Source organism: Rhinichthys klamathensis, unplaced genomic scaffold, assembly GCF_029890125.1.
Source record: "Rhinichthys klamathensis goyatoka isolate OS25496 unplaced genomic scaffold, OSU_Roscu_1.1 h1tg000055l_1, whole genome shotgun sequence".
Taxonomy (NCBI): domain Eukaryota; kingdom Metazoa; phylum Chordata; class Actinopteri; order Cypriniformes; family Leuciscidae; genus Rhinichthys; species Rhinichthys klamathensis.
Genome location: NW_026606600.1, coordinates 4,918,817 through 4,946,119, shown reverse-complemented (window position 1 = coordinate 4,946,119; position 27,303 = coordinate 4,918,817).

Genomic DNA, 27,303 nt, shown 5'->3' with positions numbered 1-27,303 from the left:
CTATGTTTGTGTGTGTGTGTGTCTGTCTGTGTCTGTGTGTGTGTATATATATATATTTTTTTTTTTTTTTTTTTTTTATATTCATATAACCCATATCTTTTAAGTGTATTGTTTGCTTTAAATTAAATTAAGATTGTATGTTTGGTAATTGAACCTAAATGAATTTAAAATTAATGTGCTATATTTGAGATCAATACAATCAATGTTTTCCTTCATTTTAATCAACACTAACTTTATTCTCATCTGAATTATAAATAATTTATTTCTGTATAAAATAAAAAATCCTGAATAATCCAGACCAACTAGAGTGCACTTTTCCTACAACATCATCAGTGCTGAAGCAGAACTACCAGAGCCGTTCGGCAGATTTTCAGTCTTGTGTGCTTATTTCATGTGTCCGTTAAATCCATGAGACCGTCTGTAGGGTGTCTCATTTTTCATTTTAGGTTTCAGAAGGTTGCTCATGCATACTTTGTGGTTGATATGTGCCCTCGATGCACACTTTTGCAGAGCCCACACTGATGCAAGCTCTACAGCACACATCTTCTCAAAGGTCAAAGCGGGGTTAGGTTATTGCCCGTCATGCACAGTAACCCCAAAGGCACCGGGGTGGCGGTGCCACCGGCTTGTTTATATATATATATATATATATATATATATATAAATATAGCTGCGAGCAGCGATGAAGGGCCAGAGCCGGCGGCACCGCCACTCCGGTGCCTTTAGGTAACTAAAGGCACCGGGGTTGCGGTGCCACCGGCTTGGGCCCGTAATCGCTGCTCGCAGCTATATTTTATTATTATTATTCTTTTTCTGTCAACCTTTCGGGCACTTTTGGGGCTCTTAACGTGCTCGAAAACTCTTGAAACTTTGCACACAGGTCAGAACCCACGGCCATCAGGGCCGGGCTGAAGGTGGTACCCGGGCGTGGCAGGGGGGCTCGACAGCGCCCCTTTGAACAGTCCGAAAACTGCTCCGAAAACTGGGTCTGTAAATCAAACACGCTTGCATGTAATAATTTGAAACTCGGTACACATATAGATCTCATCGGTTCATATATCCTTCGTGCATTTACTTTTTACGCCAACCCAACAGGAAGTCGGCTATTTAGGGTTGTTTGGAAACGCATCCTCTGGCATTTGAAACACTTCTCCTAGGGAATTCATTCAATCATCACCAAACTCGGTGAGCATGAAGTCAAGACATTGAGGATCCCAAATTGCGAACGGATTTTTGATATCTCGAACGGTGTGGCCGTGGCGAGGAAACAAATTTATGGCGAATAATGGAAACAGGAAGTGTGTTATAACTTCTGCATATATTGACTGATCTTGATGAAACTTCAGCAGTGTGTTCGCTGTAAGAGGCCGATCACATGGATGTGTCTATTGTGAGACAAAGTTATAGCGCCACCAACTGGCAGCAGGAAGTGTGTCACTTTCAAAATGCTTTGAAATCACCCTCTTATTTTTACCCGATTTGCTTCAAACTTCACTACTATAATGTAAACACACGCCAGATGTAGACCTGTGAATGGATTCTTGATATCTTAGATACTGTTGCCATGGCAACGCATCAAACTTTAATATTCTTTTTTTATGCTTTTGAGACTCTTAGCATGCCTGAAATTGCTTGAAATTGCATGAAACTCGACAGACAGATCACATTTATTAGCCAGTAGACATGTGCAAAGTTTCAGAAACGGGCGTGTTGCAGGGACTCAGTAGCGCCACCTTTTGACAAAAGTGGGGGGGTTAGTTTTATAGTTTTACCTACAATCATAAAAATCGGTACGTATATTGTTCGGATCAAGCCGAACAACTTTCTAATTTACAGTCATTAGCTTGGACCAACACGAAGTCAGATATTTTAGTTTGAATGTGGTTGTTTTCGACAGAGAGAATGCACCCACAAAATTATACATAGGGCCATACTGCCCTCTTGTGTCCAAAATTATATTTATATATACATATATTTGGTATGTGACTGAGGACCTAGAGCTTTTAAATAGCCTACATTGATAATGGTGGCGCTCGCAGAGCGCTCGAATGAATTCCTATGGAAGTAGAAATTAACTAAACGTTCGCTCAGCTCTGCTCGCTCGTCGCCATGGACGCGCACCGTTATGAATGCCAGTGCAGCCGCATACTTTTTAGTGTCACTTTAAAATTAGTGCAATATCAGGGGCCGATTGCTTGAATTGTGAGTTCAATAGTCTATTATTTTTCACGGAAAACACAACAACAAAAGAGTACAATGATAGATTCGCTTAAATAGGCGCTTTTACATAAAATAGCCTATTCCGTCATCATCTTTTCAGTCAGCTCTTCACTCTCGTGATTAATGAAATTTGACTCCTGTTGCTGATATTTGCTGCAACTTTCGTTCAGCTCACAATTTAGTAAGCAAACACGCTTCAAATATGTTTATTTTATTTTTGTGTATATATATGTATATATATATGTATATATATATATATATATATATATATATAGCTTATGTTTCAAATATGAGTTAATTAACAATCGTTGGAAAGAATGATACTTTTAAACATATCACTAAACCGTCATTAGGTGTCGCCAGGCGACCGTCTTAATGAGCGAGTCATTGATTCATCTGTTCAAACGATTCGTTCGAACGGCCGAGTCATTCATGAATGAGACAGATTATGGATTGGTCGTTGAATCTTTGAGTCAACCGATTCGTTCAAAAATCAAAATGCTGAATCATTCAGTAATGAGAACGCGTTGCTGTGAGATGCTCGATGGTTCTGCTGTGATCTTTGTTTAACTATTTTCGCTGCTGAAACAGAAAAAAAGTCAATATGCATCTAAAATGTAAGTGATTTGACGTGTGTGTGTGTGTGTGTGTGTGTGTGTGTGTGATTGTGTCTGTTACAGTGATTGTTTAACCCTTGTTAAAGTTTAGGCCTTGTCTTTTTGGATATATATCTTTTTATATAAAAAAAATAGCATACAACCCATATATTTTAAATGTATTGTTTGCTTTAAATTACATTGAGATTTGTATGTTTGGTAATTGAACCTGAATGAATTTTAAATGAATGTGCTATATTTCAGATCATATTTTTGTTTTCCTTAAAATTTGAACTAACACTAACTTTATTCTCATCTGAATGATAGATTATTTATTTATGTATAAAATAAAAACACATTTGATTTTTCTTTTTTAATCAATGTAGAATGTGTAACTGAAAAAAATAAACAGATTAAGGCTCTGTTCGAGGACAAGAAATGAAAACCAATGCAATATGATGAATGTCCAAAAGATTTTTTTGCTTTTAAACTGTGTGTGTGTGTGTGTGTGTGTGTGTGTGTGTGTGTGTGTGTGTGTGTGTGTGTGTGTGTGTAAGAGATTTTGGTTGGGTGACAGTTGTAGTTTACAGTTTGACAAAAGCACAATGTTGTGTTTTATTGCGATTGTACACAAATATAAGTAAACACTTTGTAGTTTGAATAATGTCCTGTATGAACAAAAGGACGGAGTATGTTTTTATGTTTATGTCTACATTGTTCAATCACGCCTCACACAAACACACACACAAACTATTTTTCTAATCAGATCAGGCAAATATTCTGTCTTGGCACACTTCATATAACTTTCAAACTTGTGTACTTATTTCATGTGTCCATTAAGTCCATGAGACCGTAGGGTGTCTCATTTTTCATTTTAGGTTTCAGAAGGTTGCTCACGCATACTTTGTGGTTGATATGTGCCCTCAATGAACACTTTTACAGAGCCCACACTGATGCAAGCTCTACAGCACACATCTTCTCAAAGGTCAAAGCGGGGTTACGTTATTGCCCGTCATGCACAGTAACCCAAAAGGCACCGGGGTGGCGGTGCCACCGGCTTGTTTATATATATATATATATATATATATATATATATATATATATATATAAATATAGCTGCGAGCAGCGATGAAGGGCCAAAGCCGGCGGCACCGCCACTCCGGTGCCTTTAGGTAACTAAAGGCACCGGGGTTGCGGTGCCACCGGCTTGGGCCCGTAATCGCTGCTCGCAGCTATATTTTATTTTTTTATCCCTTATCCCTTATGGGTTTACCATAGATAGTCTCGTGACAGCTTATGGTGGGTTTGTTGTCAATAGTTGACAACCGCGAAGTACAAACATACTGCGCCTGGAAAAAATGAGCGCGTCGCTTCAATTATGAGCGCGCTTGCTGCGTGCCTACATTTGAAATAACGAACTTGAGCGCGCAAAATATGTGAGCGCGATATGTGAACAGGCTCCTTGGCGAGCTACCACCAATCAGGCCACGAGCTACTGGTAGCTCGCGAGCGACGTGTTGGAGACCCCTGCTCTAAAACAATGTGAGAATAATCATTTTGAGCTTGTAATATGTGTCCAACAGGTTGATAAGAAGGTTTGCTTTGATTTGTGCAAAGTCAGTAATTTGCCTGAGACACTATACATGTGTAGAAAGAATTCAATAAGACGGGCAGACATGACTGCAAATATTTGTATTTCAAAAGCAATAATTGTTTTTCTAAGTATAATAAAAAGAAATGTGCCTTCCAAAAAAACATTCAATATCATATTAATGTGTTGTATAAAGAAAATAAAAAGGACATGAGCAAATATAAGTATCACAAAGATGTGTTATAAGGAAAAGAAAAATAATGTTTATAAAATGAACTTCAACTGTCAGAAGGACAGCTCATGAAGAACCAATCATGTACAGAAAGGAATGTTCAAATTCAGAGGAACAGTTCAGAAGCAACGTTAATAATAAAGATTGAGAAGATTGGATCAGTTGTGCTCCTTTTTTGGAATACTTGAATACTATTTTTTTGTGGAATACTTGATGCGGCCCAGCCTGACCCAGACTCTACCTCCAGCGGCCCCCAGTTAAGTTGAGTTTGAGACCCCTGCTCTACACCATAGAAGGGATGTGCTTGACTGCCTGCCTGCAGTCCAGATCTGTCTCTTATTGAAAATGTATGACACTCCATGAAAAGGAGAATTAGACAACGAAGACCACAGACTATTGAGCAGCTGTCTTGTATCAGGTGAGATTGATCCACTTGCAAAACTTCAACAATTAGTATTCTAAATTCCCAAACATTCAAAAAGTGTAATTAAAAGGAAATGTGATGTGACACAGTGGTACACATTACTCTGTCCCAACCTTTTTAGAGTGTGTTTCAGCCATCAAAATGTGTTTAAATTACAAATAAAAAAATAAACACTTAAGTTGGTCAGTGACAACTTTGAAAATCTTTTATTTGTACCTTGTCAGTTAAATAAGGGTTAAAGATAATTAACAAATCACAGATTCTTGATTTCATTGCATTTTACACAAAGCTCAAACTTTTCAGGATTTGGGGTTGTAAAATTACTGTTTATATTGCATATTTGATCAAATAAATGCAGGATTGGTGAGCATAAGATTATTCTTTCAAAACATTTTGACAATAGTGTACGTGCACTCACATACTGTACATGCATACCTACTATACCATACATACGAACCCTAATAAAAGCGACACTATTTAATAGAGTAAGTGTCATGCTCCTCTACACACACACACAGGTTTAGAAACAGAACTGGTTGTTTAAAATGTCTGACTTCTTTTCATTAAAAAGGTCAGAATTAATTCATTTGTATTACATTCACACACTTTCTCATGCCAGAGGGAAAAGGAGAAAACCTCTGGCTCAGTCGGGTCAGCTAATATCTGGCTGGATTTACTCATGTGATCTCTTCGCTCACTCTCTGGCTCAAAGCAGTGCACTGTGAAGGACCGCTCACATGAACGTTTGCCTCTATACCTAGACACTATACTTAATATCCTTTGGCTCGCTTGCATGAACAGGACTCACAGCATCTATAGTTAATATTAAATATAAACTAAATTAATATTTCAGCATCCCTGAAGCTTAATATAATATTCGCTTGCATAGCAAAAAAAAAAAGAGAGAATTTTTATTTTATTTTTTTACCAGTATTGCATCACAAAGGCTGTATATATATGTAACTATGCAAAAAGTGCAAAGAGGATTACGGAAGATTAGACAGCACTGCGTCCAGATTAAACAGAACATCTGCGAGGTTCCTGCCACCAACTCCACTGATGAAAATGAGAGTTTGTTCAGTCACCTCATGTGTAAATGGATTTCACCAAATGCCTCAGTTAATTTCAACATGATAGTGTCACGCTGCTTTCTGGCTTGACAGCATGCAATTACAAAAACAATTAACCGTTATCCAGATCTCTGTCGTGTTGCGGGACAATAATACATGCATACTGTGTTACTGGAGTGGTGTTTCCTGTATCTTTTGTTCCATGTTCTCAAAGCTGCTGTGCTCTCTCAGATAAGAAGCTAAGCTTGTTATGCTTTGATAACATCTTTGCTTTGTGCTTTTAGAGTCAAACACACGTTAAGAAAACAGTCTGTGTGAGACATTACACGTAGCTTCCACCTGGAAGGAGACCTGTCAAGGTATAATGTCATTTTCCAGGATTATATTATTTTCTTTGTTTGCAGATAGGGAATGCTTTGACAACGACCTACCATGGCACATGTCTGATAAGGAAAAGTCATTGTCATTATATATTGCAGAAATAATTATATATACCTGATATTCTTCATTCATTTCTTTTTTTAATTTAACTTTAAAATTATTTTTGAAGAGGAGACTGATTCATAAATAATTCCTGATGCCATATTTTTAGTTTGAAATATTTTTTTCATTCGATAAAAGAAAGTTTACCCTATTGTAAATTATAGTCCTGTAATTGCTATAAGCTCCTTTTGTACGAAGCATTTTACTTTGAATTACGCCGTACAGAGTTAGCTTTCTACTTACAAATGGCATACACTCATATATCTATGCTCTAAACTGCTACAATAACCACAGATTTATAACAGAGCTTATTCAAGCATATGTAACTGTGCAAAGCTTAATGGAAGTTATAGGCTGGACGCATGGCCCGGGAAATATATAATCATCCCCATTTAGGGGCAGAGCAAGCGGATGTAGGCAAGTATGACAATAACTTTTGAAACAAGAATATATATATATACACACTCACCTAAAGGATTATTAGGAACACCTGTTCAATTTCTCATTAATACAATTATCTAATCAACCAATCACATGGCAGTTGCTTCAATGCATTTGGGGCTGTGGTCCTGGTCAAGACAATCTCCTGAACTCCAAACTGAATGTCAGAATGGGAAAGAAAGGTGATTTAAGCAATTTTGAGCGTGGCATGGTTGTTGGTGCCAGACGGTCCGGTCTGAGTATTTCACAATCTGCTCAGTTACTGGGATTTTCATGCACAACCATTTCTAGGGTTTACAAAGAATGGTGTGAAAAGGGAAAAACATCCAGTATGCGGCAGTCCTGTGGGCGAAAATGCCTTGTTGATGCTAGAGGTCAGAGGAGAATGGGCCGACTGATTCAAGCGGATAGAAGAGCAACTTTGACTGAAATAACCACTCGTTATAACCGAGGTATGCAGCAAAGCATTTGTAAAGCCACAACATGCACAACCTTGAGGCGGATGGGCTACAACAGCAGAAGACCCCACCGGGTACCACTCATCTCCACTACAAATAGGAAAAAGGCTACAATTTGCAAGAGCTCACCATAATTGGACAGTTGAAGACTGGAAAAATGTTGCCTGGTCTGATGAGTCTCGATTTCTGTTAAAACATTCAGATGGTAGAGTCAGAATTTGGCGTAAACAGAATGAGAACATGGATCCATCATGCCTTGTTACCACTGTCCAGGCTGGTGGTGGTGGGGTAATGGTGTGGGGGATGTTTTCTTGGCACACTTTAGGCCCCTTAGTGCCAATTGGGCATCGTTTAAATGCCACGGCCTACCTGAGCATTGTTTCTGACCATGTCCATCCCTTTATGGCTACTTCCAGCAGGATAATGCACCATGTCACAAAGCTTGAATCATTTCAATTGGTTTCTTGAACATGACAATGAGTTCACTGTACTAAAATGGCCCCCACAGTCACCAGATCTCAACCCAATAGAGCATCTTTGGGATGTGGTGGAACGGGAGCTTCGTGCCCTGGATGTGCATCCCACAAATCTCCATCAACTGCAAGATGCTATCCTATCAATATGGGCCAACATTTCTAAAGAATGCTTTCAGCACCTTGTTGAATCAATGGCACGTAGAATTAAGGCAGTTCTGAAGGCGAAAGGGGGTCAAACACAGTATTAGTATGGTGTTCCTAATAATCCTTTAGGTGAGTGTATATATATATATATATATATGAAGAGTTCAGATGCAAAAGCCTCTAAACGCCACCTCCGTCAAAAATGAGATAATGACATTGAGTGAAAGCTATCTGAACACAGTACACGTTCAACAAATATATTTGCTTCAAATCCTCGAAATCTCAGCCTCAGCCCATTCAGAAATATCAGTTTGTCGGCAAAAGCCTCTAGACGCCACTTCCCTTTGGCAGCAAAAGCCACTACATCCCGAGAACCAATCAGAAGGCGCGAGCCGCGCGAATCAGTACAGGCTGTTTCAATAGAGCGGTGCGCTGAGGAGACGGATTTTTTGAGACGGCTGAGGAGATTGTTTTGTTTTTGGATTCAGATTTTTTACATTTTTAAGATGGAGTACGATGAAATGGAGGAGCCTGTCCTACTGACATCAAAAGGCAGAAGAGAACGTCGTTTATCTACCTCAAAACTCTTCCCGTTAATTTACAAGGCAAAAGAAAATCGGTAACTTTACAGTGAAAATAGCTTGGTCGCAAGTGTAGCATGCACTCATAACAGTTCTACCAGAAAGACTCGGGAGAATAAATACTGTAACAATAAATACATTTATTGATAGCCCAGCAAGCAATAAAGTTCTTTGGCGTAGGCCCCGTCCATAGCTCGCAATCCGAGGGTCCGTACTCTGCATTTCCTGCCTGAAGACGAAGGCAGGGGCGCAGCCGACCCCCCGTGAGGTATAGGAAGGGGCCATCCTGGTGGTGGTGGGGAGGATGGAGGATGGAGGGGAAGGGACCATCCTGGTGGTGGTGGGGAGGATGGAGGTGCATGAAAGCGTCAGCATCTGCGAACTCAGACATGTGTAAGTACTGGTCTTTTATACCACAAGTCTTAGACACGATTGGATAGATGAGAAGGTAATAAGTGACGTAGCAATTGAGTCTTCCTGGCAGAACTTAACGCTAGAGCTTCCATTTCTACCAGAAAGACTCGGGAGAATAAATACTGTAACAATAAATACATTTATTGATAGCCCAGCAAGCAATAAAGTTCTTTGGCGTAGGCCCCGTCCATAGCTCGCAATCCGAGGGTCCGTACTCTGCATTTCCTGCCTGAAGACGAAGGCAGGGGCGCAGCCGACCCCCAGAAGTAGGTGGAATAATAATCCACCGGGACGGAGCCCACCCCCAAAGAACGGTAGAGGAAGTAAACCCACCGGTCGTGAATCCTGGAGATCCTAAAATAGAAAAGAATTTAGAATTAGTGTTTTTTTTTTTTTTTTTTTTTTTTATATTTTATATAGCCATCTTTGAAGAGTCGCGTGGCCACGGGCTATCTTTTGATAGGACACATGGGCCGGAGGCCATCTTTTGATAGAACACATGGGCCACAGGCCATCTTTTGATAAGACACATGGGCCACAGGCCATCTTTTGATAGGACACATGGGCCACAGGCCATCTTTTGATAGGACACATGGGCCACAGGCCATCTTTTGATAGGACACATGGGCCACAGGCCATCTTTTGATAGGACACATGGGCCACAGGCCATCTTTTGATAGGACACATGGCCACAGGCCATCTTTTGATAGGACACATGGGCCACAGGCCATCTTTTGATAGGACACATGAGCCACAGGCCATCTTTTGGAAGAACACGTGGGCCACAGGCCATCTAGATGGGACACATGGCCGCGGGCCGTCTAGAACTATAGTGTGAAACGCCGTTAAAGCAGACACTTAGCCCGCAGGCCATCTTGGTTTAGTAGCTAAACCATGCTATCATAAAAAGTGCCAGCCACTTTGGCAAAAACACCACCACCAGTAGATAAATAGGAATTTACCTAGATCATGACTGGAGAGCTTGCTGAGCTTCGAGAATAGATTTTGAATCTGGCCTTATGTAGGATTCAAAAGCCGAGGAGGACCACCTGCCCAGGATTTTAATAGCAGCTGGAGAGATGCCACGCTCGGCTGCTGTAGTAGCGGCTCCAATCCTGAAGGAATGTCCAGTGAACTGAGAGGGGGATAAGCTGCAGCTTTTGAGAACAGAATTGAGGTAGGACCTGAACCGGTTTTGAGAGAGAGGTGCTCCGTTGGGTAGAATGAAGAGGGGAGAGATACCGGAATGTCTGGGACGGATTTTAAGGAATTTAGCCATAGAAGAGAAGGGGCAAAATTCGCTACTGGTTTTAGAGATCGTTAAAGTAACGCCTGAACCTTTGGAGTCGTTCTTAGAATGTTTAAGAAAGAGTGTGAAAAAATTAGGGAAAAAAAATAAATCTGAAAAGGAAAGACCGCGGGCTGGATCGAATGTATTGGTAGGTGAAGTAAATTCTCCTGGACGCATGAAACCGTAAAAAGCTGTTAGAAAAACTGCTTCTAGCAGAGTGTTAATATAAGTGGAAAACAGGCCGTTGCGAAGTGAAACTATTAACCTATGGATTAAAGGTAACGTCAAAGGCAGTCTTTTGTCGGAGGACACAGTAGACGTTTTGGCTATGCCTTTGAGCATAAGGCGAATAGGAGTGGCGGTGAAAAGGCTGGGAGAATCGGGATTGAAATATTTGGCGTAGAATTGAACGCCTGCGAGTAGTTTACGAATAGAAGAGATTTTTAAATTACGTTTGTCGAAATTGAACACGAGAAAGGAGCAAACGGTCGAAATCAAAATAGGAAAGAGAGGAAGTTGGAAGGCGAAACAAAACATTGAAAACGAATACCAGGCGGAAGCATAAGCTTTGAGAGTGGAGGGAGCAACGCCTTTAGATATGTAGAGTCTAGCTGAGCAGAGCAGATCTTCTAATATAGCGTTGTGGCGAGCAGGGGAGGGCATGGTGTTGGATCCTTGTTGGCTGCGGGGCAGAGCCGTTTGAAGGTCTGAAAACGAAAGCGAGAGAGAGCGTCAGCGACAACATTGAAGTGGCCAGGAATGTGAGCAGCTTTGATGATAAAGTTGTAAATGACAGATTGCCAGATTAGCCGACGCAAAAAAGGCATGATCATCGGGCAAGATGATCTGCCTTTATTAATGATAGCTACGGTAGCTTCATTATCACAAAACATAAGAATTCGTTTCCTAGACCACTCGGGACCCCAGATTACACTAGCTACAACTAGGGGATATAGTTCGTATAGCGCTGAAGAGAGAGGATTGGATGTTGATTTGGGGAAATCGTCCGGCCATCTCTCTGCGAACCAGTGCCCTTGAAAATATCCCCCGAACCCGACAGACGGAGCCGCATCGGTAAATAGATGTAAATCTGCGGACGATTCGAAAGCCTCATTATAGAAAAAAGAAATGCCGTTCCAATCGTTTAGTAAGCGAGACCAAAATGTGATGTCAGATCGGCAGCCCTCGTCTAACTGGACCGGATTACTGAGTTCAGGCACGGAATGAGCCGCTGTTAGAAGACGCGATATGAAAGCCCTGCCTTGCGGGATGATGCTCATGGCGAAATTTAGATGGCCCAGCAGGGACAATAAATCGCGCTTTGAAACGACATGTAGAGAAGAAAATTTTTCCAAAAAGGATCTGATTCTTATGAGCTTTTCTGGGGGAAGAGAGGCTTGCATTTTAACCGTATCGAGGGAGATACCTAAAAATTCTAGGATAGTGGAGGGGCCCAGAGTTTTCTCTGAAGAGAGGGGAACACCGACGTCGCTGAAAACCTGCTTTAAGATATCAAGAATGGAAGAACGTGGAGAGGGGAAATCGATTAGCAAGAAATCATCGAGTAGATGCAAAACGAACGGAAGTTTACAGACGTTCAGCAGGATCCAACACAAAGCTTCCGAGAGACTGTTGAAGATATGAGGGCTGCTCCTACACCCAAAAGTAAGCCTTACTGCAAAATAGAACTTTGAATCCCATTTAACGCCGAAGAGTGGCCAGTCAGCAGGGTGTATGGGCATGACTTTAAAAGCGTCTGTTATGTCTGCTTTAGCCAGCCAAGCGCCATGACCAGCTAGCTTGATTAACTGTATTGCGTTGTCCACCGAGGCGTAGTGAAGGGAGAATGGTTCTAGCGGAATGCATTCGTTAACGCTTGGTATTATGCTGGAATGAGGGGAAGACATGTCGAAAATGAGACGTTTTTTGCCGGAGTATTTACGGGTAGCGACGCCAATAGAGTTAATCCTAAAAGGGGAAAAAGGAGGAGAGGCGTATGGGCCGATAACATAGCCTTTATTGACTTCTTTCTCGAGCAGAGTAAAGACGACGCCGGGCTCGTTCATAGCTGATTGCAAGTTTTTTGCTGAAAAAGATGCGGTGAGAGGTGAGAGTATCCCCACCCTAAACCCTTGGGACAAACCAGTGATGAGATAGTCAACAAATGATGGATCGGGGTGAGAAGAAAGGTAGCTAGAGAGGTTTTGGATGTTGATGGGTGTGGATGGATGTTTTCTCAGAATTTCTTCTGAAAAGGGGCTTTCTTTTTGGTTTGAGGTTTGTATCGCCGTGGGCAGACAGATCTTGGGTGCGGGTCCTTGCACAGGCTACAAATATGAGCAAAACGACAATTATTCAATGAACACACAGATTCGTTAAACAAATTGCAAATGGGATTGTCATAAAATGTTTCAGCAGGGCGACCTCTGCTGTAGGAGCTGCGTCTTACATTTACAGAACCACGGACAGCGTCCGAATCAAGGTTGGTAAACGCTTTCGGGCAGAGAGCAGCTGAGTGTCCGTGAGCGCTGCAGATAGAACACGACAAACTTCTTTGACCGCCGAAGTGACGAACTAGTAGTTCAGTGTCAGTGATCGACCAGTCAAGTCTTGAATTGTAGAGAGAAATGCAAGACGCGGATTTAGCAGAAAATGATTTATGGTACTCGTAAAATAAAGTGCCTCCGTACCTTTGGTTAAAGTCTGCCATCATCGAAAGATAAAGGTCAAGCTCTTCCCTTCTATTTGGGAAAACTTGGCATAGGGTGTCTCTGTAAATGCTAAAGGCGATTACGAACTCTCCGAACGATAAATTGCGTTGCAAACGCGGGTCTGAAGTTTTGAGGAGCACTGCCACGTCACCACAGTCCACCATTTTTCTGTCAGCCGCTGGCGAAGGGAGAAGTAAGGAAGCCAAGTTGATATCCTTACCTTGGATAATATTTGACCTGAGATGTGGAGATACTGTAGCAGCCGCGGGAGGAACGAAACTCCTACCGAAAGCTTGAGCTGGTATAGATGAGGAGAGATTAAAGCTGGGAGAAGCCGGTGGAGCTGAGACATTTTGAGATGACGACTGAATCCCAAGGAGAGGAGCGGGCAGAGAGGCCGATGTAGAAGGTATGTTTGTTGAGATGCTACCGGAAAATGAAGGCCGGGTTGTAATGGGATCTGGGCTGTGGTCAGGGAAGCCAAAAGAATTTTCGAAAACCGACATCTTAGACTGTAACCCTTTAACCGTTTGGGATAAATCGTGAACAGCAGAAAGAAGCAGCTGATTAGTATCGGGAGAGACAGCTGAATGCGGAGGAGATATCTCTTGTGCCGGTAGAGCTGGGCGTTTAGCTGAGCGAGATGTGGATTTTGCTGATCTTTTACCACTGGCTTTTTTCGGCTGGGCGGTGGTCACCGCGGCATCTGGATGAGGAGTAGATGCAGGTGGATTGCCCAGAGCATTCTGGGCTAAGAGCAGAAGATCTTCTCTTGAAATTCCTTCGCTAACAGGGATGCCGGCGTCCTCGAGAGCGTTTAGGATGAGTTCGGAAGACCAACTCGCCCATAAAGAGGTGCGGCATTGAATACGGGTACTGCGACGTGAAGCAGAGGGAGATGGCTGAACGAAATCCTCTGAATCGGAATAATCACAAATTGATTGCGTGTCCTGAGACATGGTTTGGTTCTACTACTGAGCTTAACAGCTGAATCTGCATGAAAGCGTCAGCATCTGCGAACTCAGACATGTGTAAGTACTGGTCTTTTATACCACAAGTCTTAGACACGATTGGATAGATGAGAAGGTAATAAGTGACGTAGCAATTGAGTCTTCCTGGCAGAACTTAACGCTAGAGCTTCCATTTCTTGGTGCAGTGCTGTAACTTTGAAGGAATTTGATTTATTATACTTGAGATATACATTATAATATTACTTTACATTATTTAAGTCTTATAAGCTTCCTATACAAAATGCACAGATATTGATGTTTAAGAATGTTGCTCTGTTCTACTTGATTATACAAACTAAAACTATTAAACTATTTTAATCGCCAATTCTTTTTGCCAATGTGGTTGTACTGTGTGAATCGGGGGGGCTTTTGTCTTTATTCAGACAGGGCAGAAAGGTGACTGCAGAGAAATGGGGTGGGATTTGCAAATAATCGCAGATCTCATTCAGCCCCCCTGTAAAGAGGTGTGTCTACTGTTTAGTTTTGAAATGAATGTGCTCTAATCTTTTTCAGTGTTTCTAGTTACATTTTTATTGATTTTTCAGCTATTTACTATGTCTTGTCCCAAAGAGGTGGATTTAGAGGTTTTTGCGAAAAAAGCACAAGTGGATTTAGCTGTTTTTGACGCAAAAGAAAATCGAATTTGTTAAAAATCACTGAATTGACTCAAGTGACATTTTTGAAAAAAAGTTATTTTATTCAATGACTAATAACCTTATCAGTACCTTTAAAATGAAACTACTGGACGTGAACATAGGAGCCTGATAAAAAATGCTCATTTAAAGAAAATAAGTCTGACGGATTTAGAGGGTTTTGCATCTGAACTCTTCATATATATATATATATATATATATATATATATATAAAATCTACAGGACGAACAACATTATATTCAAGGGGAGATTTGCTTTTGTTCTTTCTCTTGTTTAGATGATTTTAGATTACACTTTATTCCAACAGTCCAACTAGACATACTAACTATAAGTAACTTTGCAACTACATGTCAACTAACTGGTATTAGTAGACTGTTAGATTAGGGTTAATAGAATAAGTTGACATACTTGCAAAATTACATGGTCAGTAGAATGTCTTTTGAGGGGACTGTCAAATGTGTTAGTAGATATTAAGCAGACTGTCTAATAATACTCTAATGACTGGTATAAAAAAATGACACTTGCAAAACTTTAACAATTAGTATCCTCAATTCGCAAACATTTAAAAAGTGTAATTAAAAGGAAAGATGATGTGACACAGTGGTACACATTCCTCTGTCCCAACTTTTTTAGAGTGTGTTTCACCAATCAAAATCATAATTTGTTATATAGATATATATTGCATTTATTGCATTTTACACAAAGTTCCAACTTTTCTGGATTTGGGGTTGTAATATTACTGTTTATATTGCATGTTTGATCAAATAAATGCAGGACGGGTGAGCATAAGATTATTCTTTCAAAAATGTTGACATATTGACAATAGTGTATGTGCACTCACATACTGTACATGCATACATACTGTACATACTAGGGGTGACCCCGAATAGTCGAAGATTCGATGCTTCGATAGGAGGAGCCTGATTCGACTACCAATCTCACGGTCGAATCTTCGCAGATGTGTTATTAAACGAGGATTTTGTCATTTTGGCTATATGAGTGTGTTCAATGTCTGATTTCACATAGAACTACTAGTTTTCGGTCAATACGTTAATATACAGCCTATTATGATAATGCTGTCAATAAAAATGTGCAAAGAAAGAAGCTTTTAATAAATATTTTTTAACGTGCGTGCAGCCTGAATAAACCCAAACACCCCGTGACAGATTTAAGTTTCACTTTCGATCCGTGACCGACAGAGGAGCGTCTTGTCGGCAGGGATTTAAATCTTAAAAAATGTCTGGGATAAGAAAATCTAAAGATGCACACCATCAGAAAGGATATTCTCCAAGGCTGGATTTAGCATCAGGAAAACCGCGTTTCTCCTATAGAAAGTCACGTAAAGCTTTTTCTTTAACGGTTTTCTATGGGAGGAAAATGCTTAACGTAGCCTAGTCTATAATCAAACACGTTGCGTTCATATTCTGGGCTCATCTGCTTTTCTGTAGGCTATATAGTAGGCTATGCTTTATTATTAAGGTGTGTACAGAATTTGATCTTTTAATATAACAGTTTTAGGACAAAGCCGTTAAGCGTTTTTCAGTTAAGCGTTTTAGAATGTATTTTATCCGCGCACACAATTTGAAAAGACTCAAACGGACACAGGCCGAGTGAAACACTGGATTTTGTTTTTTCGATCAGGTATGGGTACAAGTGATTTCAAAACATTTCAGCCGGTTCTAATTTGTTGCAGGATTTTTGGATAGGCCTACTGTGAACACGTTTAGCTAAAAAGACTGCCGCTCCGGTTTAGCGTTTATTGTTGTTTCTGCAGTTAAAAAGACAAAGTTGACAATCCTGGCCATACTTTCGTTATTTTAATAATTTCTTTATTTTAATTTTATAAATTGATCACTCAGGGTGATCTAATTTAACTATTTGTGACTTGTGTTTTGAATATTTGTTCCCCTGCACTTTAGGCATTTTGCACATATTTGTTCTGCTTCTTGTGACTTGATTCTGACTTATTTCGTTTTGTATTTTTATGTATTATAAATGTATATTGTGTTCTTAATTGTTGATTATTTTTCAGTGCATCGATGTTGCGCTGTAGGCCTGAGCATGCTCGTACAGGCAATTCAGCCGATTTAATTTGATTTGCATGTGAAATGCAAATCCTATCTGCAGTGTGGCCTTTCTGCAGTTATTTATGTTATTTCTTAGTTTTATTGATCCAAAATGTTTTTATACATTTTCCTCTATATCTTTGTGTGATGTTCTGTAGATCGCGGCTTTAAAATGTTAAAGCCCCGCCCCCTCCCCAACACCACACACATGATTCGACTATTAGTCGACTATAGGCAGGACTTGACGAATCTGATTCGACTATGAAAATCCTTAGTCGGGGACACCCCTAGTACATACATATGACTGGTATATACAGTATATTATAGTTAGTATAATACCTAATGTGTACTGTCGAAATAAAGTGTTACCTAAGTTTAATCTTAAGTATCTTATTAATAGCTGATTTTTTTTCTCTTTAAACCATGACCTTAAGATGTGTAGGATGTAACCTTTTCAGACCACTTGGGAGTGTTGAAACCAGAACTGCTCTCTGTCCTTTCTGCACAAAGGTCTTTCTCATCTCATATTAGATTGAAATGGTCATATCCAAGGCATATTTATCTTTATCTTAAGTTATATACCAATATAAAAGCATCAGTTTAGAGCACGTCTTTCTAATATTTATGCATAGTTTATTTGAAAAATATATAAATGCACTGTATATGTAGCCTACTAAATGACACCTGTTGTGTGATGGTGTAGGGTATTTGGACTGTGTCAGTTGTGGATTTATAGCGTTTTGGAAAAAAAAAATTACTTTGAATTTATCATCAACAATATTGTTGTTTGATTTAATAATCATTGTTCAACATGTTCAGACTGAGGGGAAAAAAACATTTTAACAGGCTAAATTGAATATTCACAAAATGTGTGGGTCTAGGTAAAAAAAAATATTTTCCTGAAAACTATTGAAATGGATTTATCGCGTTTTGGAAAAGAGCTCCTCATATATGGATTATCATATGTAAATTCAATCTTACTGCATAACGTCATAACGAATGGAAACAGTTGGAGTAAAAACATGAAGCCTTACCTAATGTTTGGCGTGTTTTGCTTTTCAAACCCACAGCGCAAGTGACTCAAACTCACAGCGCATGCAGAGAACATTTACTGAAGCGTTCGAGCCGCTCCAAACTATGAAACATTATTGTTACCATATTATACATATCTACGTTTGAGCAGATATCCACACACACAGTATTTATGTCACGGATCACAGAGGAATCAGACAAGATGGTAAGTTATCAGTGTTTATTTTGCAGAAGGATTGCGGTCGGAGATAACAGGTGAGAAGAAGTAACATAGAAAGTTCAATGAAGCTTAGCTGTGGTTTTAAGTCTCTCTCTTTCTTTCCCTCTCTTGCAGGTGGCTTGGCGATGGCTGGTACGGATGGGTTGATCCAAGATGAGTGAAGCGACGGTAAGTAGAAGGTAAGTGATCGGGAAGTCTGTGAGCCATGGACTGACGAGACCAGACAAGTGACTGCAGTGAAGGTGAGTGTTTTATAGTCCATATGGTTGATGGGACACAGGTGACGGTGATTAGTACTCAGGGGATAATGAACGGGGAAAAGTCTGGTTGGGTGAAAGGGAACGAGTGGGCGGAGATGGTGATCTGGATGATGATGTAACCCTGACAGTACCCCCCCCTCCCGAGGCGGCTCTTGACGCCTGAAACGGGCGCTGCCGGCGGCGAGGTCGACCACGACCCCTGGGAGCCGGACGATCCGGATGATCACTGTGGAACTGGGTGAGTAGCGTTGGATCCAAGATGTCATCTCGCAGGACCCAGGAACGTTCCTCTGGTCCGTAGTCCTCCCAGTCCACCAGGTACTCCAGCCGAGGACCTTGCCGCCGAGAATCCAAGATAGAGCGGACTCGATAAATGGGCTCCTCTTCAACGGGAACGGGATGAGGTACGTCAATGGGAAGGTTATCTGAGGGAACAGGGGTGACAGGGTCAGTGAAGGGTTTAAGCAAGGAAACATGGAATGAAGGAGCAATCCTGAAATGAGGGGGAAGATTGAGCCTGTAGGTCACTTCGTTCAACTGCCTCTGGATGGTGAATGGTCCGATGAATCGAGGACTCAGCTTACGGCAAGGTAGACGGAGACGGATGTCTCGAGTCGACAACCACACCTTTTGACCTGGCTGATACTGAGGGGTGTCGAGTCGGTGACGGTCCGCTTGTTCCTTGTGTCTCCGTACTGCCTGCTGTAGATGCACATGAGCTGAGTCCCATACCCCCTCGCTCTGATGGAACCAGAAGTCGACACCTGGAACCTCCGAGGGCTCACCCGACCAAGGAAAGAGTGGAGGCTGGTAACCAAGGATACACTGGAAGGGGGTGAGCCCGGTGGTGTTCTGCCGCAGAGAGTTTTGGGCATACTCTGCCCATGGGAGGTAACGGTTCCAGCTGTCCTGGTACTGATGGCAGTACGTCCGCAGGTAACGTCCAATCTCCTGAATCTTCCGCTCAGTCTGGCCGTTAGTCTGCGGATGGTAGCCTGAGGAAAGGCTGATGGTGACCCCGAGGAGTTTGAAGAAGGCTTGCCATACTCTTGAGATGAACTGAGGTCCCCGATCCGAGACGATATCCTCTGGGAGGCCGAAGTTCCTAAAGACGTTGTGGAATAGAGCTTCAGCTGCTTGTAACGCAGTGGGAAGACCAGGTAAGGGAATCAGCTTACAACCTTTAGAGAACCTGTCCACAACAACGAATACGCAGGTAAAGCCTTCTGAATTGGGTAGATCAGTCATGAAATCGACACCAATGTGTGACCATGGTCGCCTGGGAAGAGGTAACGGCACGAGCTTGCCTTCTGGGACTCTCCTCGGGGTGTTGGTGATGGCACAGACTGAACAACCGCGGATGAACCTGGAGACATCTCTGGAGATGGACGGCCACCAGTACCGTTGACTGAGGAGCGAGAGGGTACGCTTGCTACCCGGATGTCCAGAGCCCCGAACGGAGTGAGCGGAGTCCAGAAGGGGAGTACGTAGATGTGGAGGTACGAAAATACGCCCTTCTGGACCTCCCGGCGGAGCGGGTTGACGTGTCAGTTCCTGGGCGATCTGTTGGTCAACCTCCCAGACGATTGGACTGAGGATTACGGCTGGAGGGAGGATAGGTTCGGGATGAAGATCTTCAACAGAGGTTTGATGGAGTCGTGAAAGTGCATCAGCCTTGCAATTCTTACTCCCGGGACGATATGATACCACAAAGTTGAAGCGTGTGAAGAATAGAGCCCAGCGGGCTTGTCTAGGGTTCAGTCTTTTAGCCTCCCTTAAGTACTCCAAGTTGCGATGATCGGTGATTACTGTGAATTGATGGTTAGCTCCCTCCAGCCAGTGCCTCCACTCCTCAAGGGCCAGTTTGATGGCCAGCAGCGCTCGGTTACCGACGTCATAGTTCCGCTCCGCCGGGGCTAATTTCTTGGAGAAGAAGGCGCATGGAAGGAGTTTGGGTGGCTCACCCTGCCGCTGAGAGAGAACTGCTCCTACTCCAGTAGTTGAGGCATCCACCTCTACCACAAACGGAAGGTCCGGGTTTGGATGAATGAGGATGGGAGCAGTGATGAATGTTTCCTTTAAACGCTGGAAGGCCTGTACTGCGGTGGGAGATAGGGACAGAGACTTGGGCCGTCCCTTGAGGGAAGAAGTGAGAGGAGCACTGATATGACTGTAGTTCCGGATGAATCGTCTATAGAAGTTCGCGAACCCCAGGAATCGTTGCAGTTGCTTTATGGAGGAGGGTTGAGGCCAGTTCTGGATAGTTTCCACCTTCCTCTGGTCCATTTGGATGCCCTGTTGGTTGATGACATAACCCAGGAAGTGAACGGTAGAGGTGTGAAATTCGCACTTCTCCAGCTTCAGATATAACCTGTGTGCTCTCAGCTTCTCGAGGACCTGGATGACATGTTGATGGTGCTCAGACATAGAAGACGAGTATATGAGTATATCATCAATGTAGATGATTACAAAACGGTTGAGGAACTCTCGAAGGACTTCACTCATATGACCTTGGAAGACGGCAGGAGCGTTGGACAGTCCGAAAGGCATGACCTGATACTCGTAGTGGCCCGAGGGGGTCACAAAGGCAGTTTTCCACTCATCTCCATGCCGGATTCGGCATAAACCATCAGATTATACGCACTTCTAAGGTCCAGTTTGGAGAAAATGCGTGCACCACGCAGCTGTTCCAGGGCGGCAGGTACCAGAGGAAGGGGATAGCTGAATTTGACAGTCTGAGAGTTAAGATGACGGTAATCGATACAGGGCCGCAAGCCTCCGTCCTTTTTGGCCACAAAGAAGAAACTCGAAGCAGCAGGGGAGGTAGATGGTCGAATAAACTGCTGATGTAAAGCTTCCTTCACATACTCCTCCATGGCCTTCTGTTCCGGGATGGACAGAGGATATATACGACCTTTGCGAAGGGTGGCTCCGGGTAGCAAGTCGATGGCGCAGTCCCATGGCCGGTGTGGATGTAGTTTGGTTGCCAGTTCCTTACTGAATACGTCCTGGAACGCCTGGTACTTCACTGGAATTTCGCCTTGAACTTGGACTTCAGGGCTTTCCACCGAAGTAGAACAGACAGGAACTCTAGTTTCCCCCGCAGGTGACTTGGAACGGGACGAAGAATGAACCTTCTGGATGGAACTGAGGCAGGATCTATGGCAATCTTCACCCCAACGGAGTACCTCCCCAGTTCCCCAGTGGAGTACCGGCTGATGTTGTACTAACCAGGGACGTCCCAGGATGATATCCGCGGTGGACTCCTCCAGCACCATAAGAGAGATTTCCTCAGAGTGTAAACAGCCGATATGAAGAGTTAGAGTGGGTGTATAATGGCGAATTCGACCACGACCTAATGGCTTGCCTTGTATGGTTTGGACGGGAAGATCTCGGCACAGACAGTGTCGCCGAATATTCAACTTTTGGAGAAACTGGGTGGATATGAAGTTCCCCGCAGACCCGGAGTCAATGAGGGCTTGCGCTGGGAGACAAACACAGGAGGTTAATACATGTACTCTGGTACGTGTGAGAGGCTCAATCTTCGGGGAGAGTTGAATGGCACTTACCGCCTGTTGCGGAGGTCGTACAGGGCAAGAACTGAGGAGATGCTTGTCGGAGGCACAGTATAGACAGAGGGAATGTTGAAATCTGCGCTGGCGTTTCAGCTGTAGAAAGGTGGGTGGAGTCTACTTCCATTGGAACTGGTGCTGGAGGAGTGACTGAAGGCGCCGGAGGCGGAGAACTTACAGTGGGTACAAACCTATCACAAGCGGTGAGACGCTGGGCTGTACGGATTGTCTGCTGGATCAGATTCTCTAACCCCATGCTGTCTTCATACACCACCAACAGCTGGCGGACGTTGGAATTCAAACCATGACGAAAGGCGGCGATCAGGGCGGTTTCATTCCAGCCGCTAGCTGCGGCTAGAGTGCGGAACTGAAGCGTATACGAACTCACTGAAGAATTTTCTTGACGGAGGTTATAGAGTTGGTCGTGAATGGACAGTTCTGATATTGTTTGCCCAAAAACCTCTTTAAAGTGTTGTTTAAAACTTGAGAAGGATTTGACCACCGGGGCATCTGAATCCCACAATGACTGTGCCCATCGAAGTGCTTGACCAGATAACAGTGAGATAATGAAAGCCACCCGGGCGGTATCACTACGGAACTGATGCTCATTCATGGAGATATACAAGGATACCTGGAGAAGAAACCCACTGCAGTTCTCCGCCTCACCAGAGTAGGGCGCTGGCCGGGCCATGGGACTCGCAGAGGCAGTGAACGAAGCAGCGGGAGGTTGCGGAAGTGGAGGTTGTGGAATGAGTGCCGCGGTGACCGGAGGATTAGCCGCTGAGGAATCCTCTTCTAAATCCGACTGATTCTGCATAATTCCTCCTTTCTGTGGTCTGGTCTTCTGTCACGGATCACAGAGGAATCAGACAAGATGGTAAGTTATCAGTGTTTATTTTGCAGAAGGATTGCGGTCGGAGATAACAGGTGAGAAGAAGTAACATAGAAAGTTCAATGAAGCTTAGCTGTGGTTTTAAGTCTCTCTCTTTCTTTCCCTCTCTTGCATGTGGCGTGGCGATGGCTGGTACGGATGGGTTGATCCAAGATGAGTGAAGCGACGGTAAGTAGAAGGTAAGTGATCGGGAAGTCTGTGAGCCATGGAATGACGAGACCAGACAAGTGACTGCAGTGAAGGTGAGTGTTTTATAGTCCATATGGTTGATGGGACACAGGTGACGGTGATTAGTACTCAGGGGATAATGAACGGGGAAAAGTCTGGTTGGGTGAAAGGGAACGAGTGGGCGGAGATGGTGATCTGGATGATGATGTAACCCTGACAATTTAACAGTAAACACGAGTCTAAACATTATAATATTCGCCATATTAGAGTAAACACTCATACTAGCCTACTTTTATATCATGCTGTGTTTTATTATCGAACATAAAAACATCCTTGTGTCGTGTATATGACTTTAGTATTAGGCTTCATGTTTTTACTCCAATCTCATTTCATAATGCACATTTTAGTCTGGCACCAGTTTGACTAGTTGCTACAATGTAAAGTTTATATAACAATAACATGCTTACTATTATAAGTGGATGTCTTACCTTAAAACTCTTTCTCATCTTCAAATCGCGTTCTTCTAATTCTTCTGAGGTAAATCCAAGGTAAACAGCACAGCACAAACACAGTCTTCCAAACTTGGTGAAAAGCAGAGGAGTACGTTACTGAAGTCTCTGATTCTTTGTTTTGAGGTGATGAGGGCGTTTTCAGGTCTGCGTTCACGTGGATATTTGCATGTAATTCGCTCGTGCGCGCGTGGGTGTGGTCACATTAGAGTTAATTAGGACGGGTTTGAGAAACTATGTCGTTGCTTTCATACGGATTACTTAAACAGAGAATATTTGTTTTTGATATTTACATCATTTAAAAATAGAGATTCCAAGCTTTGTAAAGACATACATTAAGTCTGTATAAATTTGGGGACATCATTTACGCATATGGAAGTGAGAGGTTTGGTGTGGAAAAAATTAAGGAAAAAGTACAAACTACTCCTGGAATGTCTAGACGGCAGCAGAAAATTGAAGGGTTAGTTAGAGAAAGGAGACAGCTGAGGAAGCAATGGAAAAGAGCAGAACAAAGTCAGAAGGAGGGACTCAATCTCTTACAAAGGGCCATAAAAGATAAGCTGGCAACATTACGCAGAGCTGAGCGCCTATGGAAACGCTACAAAAAGAAGGAACGTGCGAGGGCTAATTTCTATAAAGACCCATTCAAATTCGTAAAGAAGTTATTCACCAGTGAGAAGAATGGCATTTTAAAAGCATCTAGGGTTGAGCTAGAGAGATATTTGGAGATAACGCATACAGATGCAAAAAGGCATGAGCCTATGTCAATTCCATCAGACATCCCACCTATCAATCCACCAGAATACCAAATGGAGGTCTGTGCACCTAAGTGGAAAGAGGTAGAGCAGGCTGTGAGAAAGGCAAGGGCTTCATCATCTCCAGGGCCAAATGGAGTTCCGTACAGAGTGTACAAGAGTGCTTCAGGAGTTCGACGAATTCTGTGGAAATTGATAAAAGTGGCATGGGAAAAACAGGTTGTACCTAGAGCATGGCGCAGAGCAGGTGGAGTCTTTATACCTAAAGAAATAGATGCTACAAGCATCTGTCAGTTTCGTCCTATTTCGCTATTAAACGTTGAAGGTAAGATTTTCTTCAGCATTATTGCTCAGAGATTGTCCACCTACCTATTAAAGAATGGCTTCATTGACACTTCAGTTCAAAAAGCGGGCATTCCAGGGTTCTCAGGATGCTTAGAACACATCAATGTTATCTGGCAACGAATTCAATCAGCTAAAAAGGAGAGGAAGGAGCTCCATGTGACATTCCTGGATTTGGCTAATGCATATGGTTCATTGCCGCATGAGCTTCTTTGGGCAGCATTTGATTTTTTCAGAGTACCAATGTCAATAACAAATTTAGTGAAAGCCTATTTTGTAGATTTGCAATTTAGTTTCTCAACTCCAGAATTCAGCACTACATGGCAATGCTTAGAGGTTGGAATAATGGCAGGATGCACCATTTCTCCACTGGCTTTTACCATGGCAATGGAAGTAATCATTAGGGCATCAAGATGGGTAGTAGGAGGAGAGCGCTTGGCTTCTGGGATGCGACTACCACCAATCAGAGCATAAATGGATGACATGGCAACCATGACTACAACAGTAGCCTGCACTAACCGGTTATTGGGTAAGTTAACCGATAATATTGAATGGGCACGAATGCAATTTAAGCCCTCTAAATCAAGGAGCATCTCGATAGTTAAAGGAAAGGTAGTAGATAAAACATTCTTCATTAATGGTGAGGCAATACCAACAGTTTCTGAGAAGCCAGTGAAGAATCTTGGGAGATGGTACGATGGGGATCTAAAGGACACAGTTCGAGTGGGAGAAATTAGACGACAAGCAGTGGAAGAGCATAAACAGCTGTGCTCTACCAGGCAAACTAAAACTCTGGTGCTTTCAGTTTGGTCTACTGCCGAGGTTGCTGTGGCCACTGACTGTGTACGAGGTTTCTTTGACAACAGTGGATAAGCTGGAAGCGTTAATAAGTTCATACATCAGGAAATGGTTGGGAGTTCCACGCTGCCACAGCAGAGTGGGACTTTATAGTAAAGGATTATTGCAGCTACCAGTCTCTGCTTTAACCGAGGAGTTTAAGTGCGCCAAGGTCAGACTGGAAATGACCTTAGTAGAGTCACGCGACAAATGTGTAAGGGAGGCAGGCAGCACCTGTGTCAAAAACTGGTAGGAAGTGGTCAGCAAAGAAATCTGTGGCAAAGGCAAAGGCGGCCCTTCACATTGGTGATATTGTGGGACAGGTACAGCATGGAAGAGGGGGTTTTGGGCTCAGTTTAGCTCCTGCTAAATGGCACAAGGCAGGCCCAGCTCAAAGGAGGAAGCTGGTATTCAACGAGGTGCGAAAGCATGAGGAGAGGATGAGGTGTATAAAGGCCATTTCCCAGGCCAAGCAGGGAGAGTGGATGAGATGGGAGAATGGATGAGATGGGAGAGTGTGGAACAACGCAAGATGGGCTGGCAAGACCTTTGGTCAATGGAAGAGAGTAGGATCAGTTTCCTTATCACGTCAACATATGATGTTCTCCCATCACCACAGAACCTAAACCTCTGGGTAGGAGAGGATCCCTCTTGTCCTTTGTGTTCATCACCTGCCACATTAAGGCACATTTTGACAGGATGTAAGGTGGCGCTCTTAGCCAAGGTCGGTTTACTTGGCGCCATGACCAAGTACTGCGATGTTTGACTTTAGCATTGGAAGGCAAGCGCAACATGACCAATAAGTTGCCACCTGTTCTAGCAAAACATTACACACAGAAGACAATATTCCTCCGCCCAGGCGAGCAACCACAAATAAAAGGTGTTAAAACCAATTCTCGCCCAGGACAACTGGAAGCTGCTAGGGACTGGAAAATGCTGGCTGATCTTGATCAACGGCTTATTTTTCCACCTGAGATTGCCACCACTAACCTCCGACCAGATATTGTTTTGTGGTCTGGATCAGCACGCATTGTTCAACTGATAGAGTTAACAGTGCCATGAGAGGATGCTGTAGATGAGGCATATGAGAGGAAGAAACTGCGGTATGCTCATCTGGCCACTGAAGCAGAACAGCGAGGATGGAGAGTCCAGGTTTATCCGGTGGAAGTGGGTTGTCGAGGATTTGTGGCACACTCTACAACCCGGTTCCTCAGAGACGTCGGATTCAGTGGCCAAGAGTTGCGTCGCACAGTAAAGAACTTATCTGAAGCAGCAGAGAGGAGCAGCAACTGGCTGTGTTTGAGACGGAAAGATTCTGGCTGGCTGGGTACAGGCCGCCACGCTACGGTTTAGAAGAATTCTTGAAAAACTCGAAGAGTCTGTTGGTTTATTTGTATAGTTTGCATAGTAATTACAGTTATTACATTCCTGTGTATATTGCGTGAATGAGGGTTGGTGTTTGGGCAGATATTGTGTATTGCGGTAGGTAGTATGCCATACGGAACCGTTGCCACTGAAACTACTTTAAAGAAGACAATGGGGCTCGACAGCCTTAGTCAAACGGGTTGGCGCGTATGGTTGGGTTGCGGAGAGATTGTGAGATTGTGGTTAGGTCACATGTGAACTACGAGGAAGGAGCAACCTCAGCAGCAGGAGGGATGTAAAAGTCAGTAAGCTGGGATGAGTTGAGTGGGGGACGGAGGGGGGTGACTCTGGGACGCCAGAGTCACTGTCGAGCCCTCTTGAGGTGTCGTGGGCTAGTCGACGAAACACTGAGGACGGAAGGTGCCCACTTAAAGACCCTAGAGATGTCCCCTACTCGGCCCAATCCAGACGGTTGTCGTGCTGGTCCACT